This window comes from Chrysochloris asiatica, unplaced genomic scaffold (genome assembly GCF_000296735.1).
Source record: "Chrysochloris asiatica unplaced genomic scaffold, ChrAsi1.0 scaffold00015, whole genome shotgun sequence".
Classification (NCBI taxonomy): domain Eukaryota; kingdom Metazoa; phylum Chordata; class Mammalia; order Afrosoricida; family Chrysochloridae; genus Chrysochloris; species Chrysochloris asiatica.
This window is the reverse complement of record NW_006408533.1, coordinates 4,121,433-4,129,780: the sequence shown is the minus strand read 5'-3', so window position 1 is coordinate 4,129,780 and position 8,348 is coordinate 4,121,433. Positions and strand designations below refer to the sequence as shown.

At 39.4% G+C, this 8,348-nt stretch overlaps 1 pseudogene; it reads right to left on the bottom strand.

Annotated features, from left to right (window-relative positions):
• Positions 1-1,712: 1,712 nt before the first annotated feature.
• On the bottom strand, positions 1,713-2,151 carry LOC102826823 (annotated as a pseudogene).
• Between the last annotated feature and the right edge of the window lie 6,197 nt (positions 2,152-8,348).

Genomic DNA, 8,348 nt, shown 5'->3' with positions numbered 1-8,348 from the left:
AGAAGAGGATGTGGAAGGAGGGATATCACTGTTAAAAATAATTCAAAAATGATTGTAGCAGTATCAACAGGGAGTTGCCAGAAATTCAAGCTGGATTCAGAAGAGGATGCAAAACTAGGGATGTTAGATAGATCTTGGCTGAAAGAAAAGAATACCAGGAAGATATTTACTTATGCTTTATTGATTATGCAAAGGCATTTGTATGTGTGAGTCATAACAAACTATGGATAACATTGCGAAGAATAGGTATTCCAGAAGACTTCATTGTGCTCACAAGGAACCTGTACACAGACCAAGAAGCAGTTTTTAGAACAGAATAAGGGGATACTGAATGGTTTAAAATTAGGTAAGGTGTGTGTCAGGGTTGCATTCTTTGACTACTTGTTCAGTCTGTATACCAGGTGAATAAACCAAGAAGCTGGATTGTGTGAATACGAATATGTCATCAGGTTTGAAGGAAGACTCATTAACAACCTGCAATATGCAGATGACACAGCCATGTTTTCTGGAAGCGGATTTTAAATCTGTATTTAATATGGAAGACTTCGCCTTCAGTATGGATTACACCTCAATGTAAAGAAAACAAAATTCCTCACAACTGGACTAATAAATAACATCATAATAAACAGCACAGATTGAAGCTGTCAAAGACTTCATTTTGTTTGGGTCCATAATCAACACTCATGGAAACAGCAAACATAGATAAAACATTAGGTAAATCTGCTGCAAAAGTGTTCAAGAACAAGAATGTCAGTTTGAGCACTCAGATGTGCCTGGCCCAAGCATGGTATTTTCAGTGATCTATATGCATGTGAAAGGAGCTCTGGTAGCATAGTGTTTACGAATCGGGCTGCGAACCGCAAGGTCCGCAGTTCGAAACTTCCAGCTGTTCCGTGGGAGAAAGATGAGGTGTTCTGATCCCGTAAAGATTTACAGCCTCGGAAATCCTGTACAGGGTCGCTATGAGTCAGAACTGACTCCACGGCACATCACATATGCATGTGAAAGTTTGACAGTGAAGGAGGACTATAGAAAAATCAATGCATTTGAATTGTGTTAGTGAAGAATATTGAAAGAACCTTGGACTGCTAAAGAACAAACAAATCAGTCTTGTACAAAGAACAACTAGAATGCTCTTTAAAAGCTAGGATGGAGAGATTTCATCCCTTGTTCTTTGGACTTGTTGTCAGGAGAGATCAGTCCCTGGAGAAGGACGTCATGCTTGGTCAAGTGAATGTTTCCTCAACAAGGATTGAAGACCCTCAACAAGATGGATATACACAGTGACAATAACAAGAGGCTCAAACATACCAACAATTGTGAGGTTGGTGTAGAACCTGGCAATGTTTTGTTTTGTTCTGTTGTGCATAGGGTCACTATGAATAGGAACTGACTGAATGGCACCTAACAACCCAAACAAATAATACTTAAAAGGTGTCAGTGGAGCTTCCAGATTGAGACAGACTAGAAAGAAAGATTTAATAATCTAATTTTGAAAACCTATGGCTCTTTTCTTATTCAATTAGGAAACATTTTCAGTTTTTATTCATAATGTTGGTAGTTAAAGTTGCAAAGGAAGATTTACAGAGCCACATAGCAATAACAGAACAAGATGGAAATGTAATATTCCAAAGTCATCTGGAAGAGTTTCCAAGGAGCACACACTAGGCTAGAAATCTAGGGTTAAACTGTGGTCCCACAAAAGGTTATATTCAGTCTTGCATCTTCTCAATACGTTCTTCCTTATAGTTGCCTTTCTCTTTTCCAACTGGTTGAGATTTGGCTTTTCGTTCAAGAATTTTTTCATATCTTTGTCCACAATTTGAGCCTGGTGAGAACCACCTTGCTCAGGTGAATGCCCACCTGAACAGCTGTGCCATTAGCCTTCTAGCACTGCACTCTCTTGATGTAGATGGCATACTTCTTTCTGTACACCTGGACTACCTTGCTAATCTGCTAACCTTTATAGTGTTCTTGAACCACCTGGACCTCGTCATTCTTGCGGATTGGCATGGAGCAGATGTTATACTCCTGTCTCAGGTCCTTGGACAGCAGGGATGACATGATCTTCCTGCGCACATGCAAGGGAGCATTGTAGTGGCGTTTGTGGTTCTTGATGCAGTCGGAGGTCACAAAGGGGTTGAACTTCATGGTGACAGTTGGGTGTTTAGCAGCCTTGGAAGCTCTGCGCACAAGCCCCTATGAATTTTTTATGTGATCTGATATCCAACCAATGCAATTATTGAGATGGTTCAGGATAAGGCAGCATTTTGTTTCTTTGTAGATGGGGTTATCCCAAGAATGGAGGCCTGACTCAACAACACCTTGACAGCTTTGAAATAAAATGTGTTTGACTGAATTAGTGAGTTCCCTTCTTGGCTGCTCCCAACATTCACACCCTTAAAAGATCCTCATCGTGGATGGACTGTGTGTACTTCCTTCCTCATTGACTTCTTGACTTGGCCATGTTACTTGCTTTGGCTGCCAGAAAGGAGTAGAAATTCTACTTTGTGTCCCTAAGTAGAGCATGGCCTGCCTGGCCTATTCGTGCAAGGCAGATATGAAACACATGGAGCAGAGCCAATCTCCCATGTAAACAGAATGATTTATAGAGCCTTGAGCATAAGCGCTTATTATTATCTCCCACTGGGTTTTGTGGTTGTTTTGTTATGCAGCATTATTTTGGCAATAGCTTACTGCTACACAATTTTATTTATTAATTTATTTTTGGTAATGTTATTTACAGCCTCGGAAACCCTATGCAGGGTCGCTATGAGTCGGAACCGACTCCACGGCACATAACAACAACAACAACAATGTTATTAGTGCTTCTCTAATTTTCCCACTGATTTTAACGTTTGACATACCTACCTCTAATGTGTTTTGTAGTTATCTCTTACAGTCTCTTGCACAAGAATTTCTTAGTCAAATCACAGTCCAAGAGCAAATTCTCTGAAGCTTACTTCTTCATATACTGGTGAAAATGAAAAAGAGAGCTTGGCTTCATTTTCCTCAGATTTCTATTGCAAACACGCTAGAGTGATGGCAGTGAACATGGATACGGAAGTTCTTTAAATGTCTCCTTCTTGCATTCAGTTTTCAGAATTCTCTTTGTGTCAGGCAGGTCTGAAAGGTTAAAAATTACTGTACCCCTAGAGACTTCTTCTTGGGCTGTGTTCTTCCTTGGGATCCTATAGGCTTTGTCCATACAAACTGGGTCATCGTCCTTATTTAATTTAAAATCTCTCATATCCAATGCTCTACAAAGATCAGTGAGATCTTCCCTACCAGTTAATCCCAGCAGCCACACATATTCTCTGGTTTGGTTCTGCATGAGTTTGATTTTATATACTCTATTGTCATAATTTATTAATTTGATAAAATCTGATGACTCCTCATGGAAAATATTGTTTATATTTTATATTTCCTGTGGCTTTCTTTCTATAGCCTTTATTACTATGAGCATTTACATGAGAATAGGGCCTTTGTTTTTCAAAAGTTCATCTGTGCCTGATGTTTCTTGGTGCCCCTGAAGTCACAGTCCTCTGTTTCCCTGTTTGTGACACACATCGTGCTTTTCATATTGAAAGCCCTGAATAATTAATCTTCCCATTATGCCTTTGAGTTACTGAGGTGAGTGGAATTAGCCCCATTTTACAGCTAAGGCAACTGAAAGATATGTAGAAGGTGGTCACTTGAAGATGTCCAACCATGAAACCCTTGTATTTCTTGTACTAGATGAAGTCCCTTGCCTTGCTTGCAGTTAGTTCTGTTGGATGATTGTCTTGTATATTAGAGTATTGCTGTTTCTCTGTAACATTTCGGAAGGGAAGATATATTAGTGGGTGGGGAAAGAAGAACTACGGGGTGACAAAAACCTCATTCATAATGTTTTTCAGAGCAGTGGTTGCTGGATAAGCTGTTGGTAAAGTTGAGGCAGTGACCTTACCTATGAGCAGTTTGTCGTTAAGTTGACTCAGAATCACGGTGACCCAATGTGAGTCAAATTAGAAGTACTCCAAAGGGTTTTTGGTTTTTTTTCTAGCTAAGAGATATTTTTATTTAAATGCATGCATGGCTAATATCACAGTAGTTCTAGTTGGCAGGTTCTGAGGAGGAAAAGTCAAAATCTAAGTCCTCTGATGTGGCTAGAAATGCTTTGAACACAGGAAGAAATGTCCAGAATCCCTTTCGTTCCATCCCTTTCCTTTTTATCCCATATCGTTTGATAGAATACTCCAAAGCATGTTTGTTTTGTCTTACTTTAACTTAGTGTGAATTGTTTTAACTTTTTGTGAATTGAGTGAAGTTTTACAGAAAAGATCATCAGTTTTATATTCAACAAATTTGTTTTGTCTCAGTGATTGCAAGCCCCTCTATGTAATCACAGTTATCCCACTTCCTCCCTGTGGTTCCTAGTTCCATTCCACCCTCCTTCCCATCCCTGCTCAACTTAGTCATTAGGTAGATGTTGCCCTTTTGATCTTGAATGATTGACCATTCCATGGTGTCCAACATTTATTAGGGTTTAAAATGTTGAGTTTTTGAAAGTAGATTACTAGGCCTTTCATTCGAGTCATGTCTGGGCGGCTTTGAATCTCCAACGTTTTGGTTAGCAACAGAGCACCTAAATTTAGGGACTCCTGAATTTCCTTTACACTTATTCTGTTCTTGGACTGGATCACAATTTCAGAGTCAAGTGGTAATTAAGAAATTGAATCATGAATAGAAGATCCAGTTTATTCACTTGATTTATTCAGGCTCTTTGGATTGTTAAGCTTAGATGTTGCTGTGCTGCTTAGCTGCCATGGAGTCCGCCCTTGAATCATAGTAACATCATGTGAATTATAGTGTTTGTATTGTCTTAATTTTCAGAAGTAGATCACATGGTTATTCATCCTTGTCCATTGCAGTCTGGAACCTGTAGAAGCCTGTTCAGCATCATAGCAATACACAACTGGTGGCTGCACCAGAGGTGTATTGGTTGGGATTGAACCAAGGTCTATCACTGTATCATCACTGCCTCTTTTGCCTTTGTTGTTGTTAAGTGCCGTGGAGTTGGTGCCAACTCATAGCGACCCTGTACAGGGTTTCCGAGGCTGTAAATCTTTATGGGAGCAGAAAGCATCATCTTTCTCCCACATCTTTTGCCTAGATGATATCAAAAATTTACCTACTGATGTTTTAGCCATCAACAGCAGTGATGGTTAAAACAAGACAAAAAATAAAAATCTATGGAGGACTTTTGGCTTTACAAAGAAGGACAGGTCATGATGGAGTTCTTGTGTATTGATATCCAGGATCATGGGCAATGGAGAGAGTGGTCGGTGCTTTTCTGCCTTCTGGAATACCCATCCAGAGCTTTCTCTTCTTCCCTCTTCCCATGATATCTTCCTATTATGCTTCAAGGCTCCTCTAGAATGAAACAACTTCTATCTCATCACTGTCAGCCCATCTTTGTCTTTGGAGTTCAATTTGAGTTTGAAATTGTCTTATGTAAACTATCATAGCCAACTACTTTTATTATTTATTTACTACTAGATTATAGGACTTCTGATGTGGCACTGTAGGATAAGCACATATGATTGGCATTCAAGCTCGCCAACCTCTATGTGGCAACTCTATACAGGGTCGCTATGAGTTGGAACTGACTAGGCGGTACTTAACAAGAACAACCTTGGTAGCGTAGTGGGTTATCAGATGGGCTGCTAACTACAAGACCAGCAGTTTGAAACTGCTACCTGTTCCTTGAAAGAAACATGATGCTTTCTGCTTCTGTAAAGATTTACAACCTCGGAAACCCTATTTGCTGTTGTTAAGTGCCATGAAGTCATTTCCAACTCATAGCTACCCCTGTATAGGCTTTTAAAATCTTTTTGGGAGCAGAAAGCCTCACCTTTCTCCCAAGGAGCAGCTGGCAGACAGAGTCACTATGATTCAGAACCGACTCCACAGTACCACCACCACTACTAGAATATAAACATTTGGGGAGGGGCAAGGACAATAATTATCTTTATATTATTTAATGGGTTAGTATTCCAATGGTTTTCTTTTATTTGTATTGTTGTTGTTGTCATTAAGTGCCATCGAGTCAGTTCCGACTCATAGTGACCCTGTATAGGGTTTCTAGGGAGCATCTGATGAGTTTGAATCATTGACCTTGTAGTTCAAACCAATTTTGTGGTCCAGTGCTTTATTTTTATACAAGTAAAAAAATACTTTATTTGTATAGTACACAATTAAATGCTTAAGCAACTAATGAAATTTAGTGAATTAAAAAAAGAAAAATATACAGTTAAGTGCCGTCGACTCAGTTCTAACCCAATGTGATCCTATATAGAGTTTCCAAGGAGCGGCTGGTGAGCTTGAACTGCCAACTTAGCAGTTCAAACTGATTTTGCAGTCCAGCACATTAACCCATTAACCCACATTGCCATATACCAGGATTCTCTCTCTCTCTCTCCATACATACATGGAGTTCAAATTGACCTTGTGGCCCAGTGCTTACCCTATAGCACCACACCAGGACTCCATGTATATATATGTGTGTGTTTGTGTTTATGAGTGTGTGTATGTGCACACAAATTTTCCAACCAGTTGGGTTTGACTTGGATGGAGAATCTAGGCTAAGGGTAATAAACTCTTTGAGGAAAAACAAAGTTAAAATCGGAATCATTCTGTTATCAGATTCTCCAAACCAAATCTAGGGTCACAGTTTTGGTGAATTTCATAGATTTTATAGTGTTTGTGTCATAAAGACTTCCTTTTACTTCCAGTTTTCTAGGGAATCAGTTTGCCTGAGTAAGATATCAGCTCTTCTGGAGCATCATCAATAAGAAAAAAACATGAGATGGGATAAATAAGGGAAGAGCCGTGGAATTAATTCTTGAGAATATACTCTATTCTCAAATGGACTCAAGAATTAATTCCACTGCTATTCACCTACCTTTAGGAATCTGGAAATAATATGCCTGTTGGCTATTTGTGTTAGAATAGATTTAAAATTAACCAGTCTAGTTGATAGTACTTGGTCTGCCTTGTCCAGAGGAAGATTTTTTTAAATAGTTGCTTCCAAAATAGAAATCATTAATAAGTCCTCCAAACTATATTATTAGTAGTCAAAAATGTTGTCATTGCATCATGTTTACGCACATTTCCTCCTCTAACTAGTGACTTGTACTGTCTCCCAGGAAACACAGGATTGTTTTTTCTACATAGCTTGCCCTTCTTAGGAGGCAGGGTTTTATAGATTGCAGTGGGCCTTTCATGGAGGGCATGGTAAGAACAACGGGTATGACTCTTCAGCTGTCCTTCCAAGAAGCTTGTCCCTGGTCAGATGAGGCATCAGGGTATCTTGTTGTTAACTGCTCTCAAATTGGCTCCAATTCAAGGTGACCTTTGAGTACCACAGAACAAAATACAAGTCTACCTTCTTTTATTGTGCTGTGTTTTCTTACACTCTACAGATACTGTGTTCTTTACAAATTGAGGGTTTTGGTAACCCCACACTGAGCAAGTCTACCAGCACCATTTTTCTAACAGCATGTGCTCATCTGTGTCTCTAAGTCACGTGTTGGTAATTCTCATAACATTTCAAACTTTTTTCATAATTATATTGCACTCTTAATAGACTACAGTGTACTGTAAACAAATATTGGGAAACCAAAAAAAGTTGTGTGATTAGCTCTATTGCAATGTTCACTTTATTGCAGTGGTCTGGAACTAACCCACATTTCTGACGTATGCCTCTATTGCTGGGTCCTGCACCATGTTCACAATGTTTGAGTCCATTGTTGAGGTTACCATGTCAACCAATTTCACCAAGGAGTCTCCTCATTTTTGCTGATCTTCTACCAAACATAGGATTGCTGATGTGGTACTGTAGGATAAGCATTGGACAGTTAACTGCATGGTCAGCAAACCCACCAGCTGCTCCTTGGAAAACCTAACATGTAACAGCAACAACAACCCCTCATTGTTTTCTGCCTCCCTTGACTTTTGATGCTAACATAAAAATGGAGATAAATTATTTCAGTAGACATTCTACTTCTACATTGAGTCCTATCCTCTTCCAAAGTTGAGTTACTCAGGAAAGTAATTAAATTCTCAGCTAAGAGTGACACCTAGAATCCATGCAAATAGATTAAGAATGTATTCCATTAAAAGAACAAACAAACAAAAAGATAACGTTATCAGCAATTGACTTTGAAGTCAGGGGTCTCACCTTGGTTCCTAGCTGCAGCATTAACAGATCCATTCAACAGCCAGCTAAATCCTGGACATATGGGCAGCCCTCTAGATCCCTCCTTGCTTGCTTTATGTCCACCAGTACCCAAGCATCCTGTTCT